Source organism: Dipodomys merriami, unplaced genomic scaffold (genome assembly GCF_024711535.1).
Source record: "Dipodomys merriami isolate MVZ:Mamm:240054 unplaced genomic scaffold, mDipMer1.0.p SCAF_187, whole genome shotgun sequence".
Taxonomy (NCBI): domain Eukaryota; kingdom Metazoa; phylum Chordata; class Mammalia; order Rodentia; family Heteromyidae; genus Dipodomys; species Dipodomys merriami.
This window is the reverse complement of record NW_027203237.1, coordinates 615,948-617,394: the sequence shown is the minus strand read 5'-3', so window position 1 is coordinate 617,394 and position 1,447 is coordinate 615,948.

The window sequence follows — 1,447 nt, the reverse complement described above, 5'->3', positions numbered from 1 at the left end:
ATTGCAGCCTCCTCATTTGTTGACCCTTCACATCGCTTCCCAGACTCCCCACGCTCCCCCACCCAATCCCTCCCCCCCACACCAAAGTTGTTAAGTTTGTTTTTGACATGAAAACTTGTACTTCTCATAGTTGCATCGGGTCCACCTGTATCCTTAACCAACTTGTTTTTCCCCATCTCCTCCACAAATTATACCGACATCAAATATAGTGAAAGCAGGGGTTGTATTGTGGGGGAGGCACATACAAAGCTACAAAGAAATAATCTTGTAAATGAGTTAGAAACAAATGCATGAAAGAAAGAAACATTTAAATACTTATCTAAGGGTTCATTTTCCTAACATTACATTATCTGACCTTTCCTGCTTGACTCATACATATACTAGATATTGCAAATAAGGGAAACCATTGGAACTTTGTTTCTTTGGGCTTGGCTTACTTCACTTAATATAATTTTTTCCCAGCCTTTCCATTTCCTAACAAATGGGGAAATGCCATTCTTTCTGATGGAGGCATAGAATTCCATTGTTTATATATACCACATTTTCTTGATCCATTCATCTACTAAGGGGCATATGGGTTGCTCCCATATCTTAGCTATGGTAAATAATGCTGCAATAAACATAGTTGTGCTGGTAGCTTTAGTGTGGTCTTGTTTGAAAACATTTTGGTAAATGCCCAAATGTGGGATTGCTAGGTCATAGGGGATCTCTATGTGAAGTCTTTTGAGGAACCTCCATACTGCTTTCCAAAGTGGTTGAACAAGTTTACACTCCCTCCAACAGTGAAGTAAGTTTCCCTTCTGTCCACATCCCCTCCAGCATCTGTTGTTGTTAGAGTTCTTGATTACAGACATTCTGGCTGGATGAGGTGGTATCTCAATGTTGTTTTGATTTGCATTTCTTTTATGGCTAGGGAGGTTGAGCATTTCTTCATGTGTCTATTGGCCATCCTTCTTTCTTCTTCAGAGAAGTTTCTCTTCAAATCTTTAGCCTACGTATTTATTGGGCAGTTGGTCTTTGAGGATTTGTTGTTGAGGGATTTAATTTTTTGAGCTCCAAGTATATTTTAGATATGAGCCCCTTGTCTGTTGTATGGCTAGTGAAGATCTTTTTCCAATCTGTGGGCTTTCTATTGATCTTACTAGCTAGGTCCTTTGCCCTGCAGAAGCTCTGCAACTTCATGCAATCCCATTTGTCCAACCTTCTTTGATTTTTGGGGTTTCTGGGTCTAAATTAAGAAAATTTCGGCCTGAGTCAAGGAGACCTATGGTTTCTCCTATTCCATCCTTTAATGTTTTCAGAGTGTCTGCTTTGACTCCGAGGTCTTTAATCCATTTGGATTTGATTCTGGTGCAGGGTGATATATAAGGATCTAGTTTTAGTTTTCTACAAGTAGTTAATCAATTTTGCCAGGACCATTTTCTGAAGAGGGTGTCTTTCTTCCATT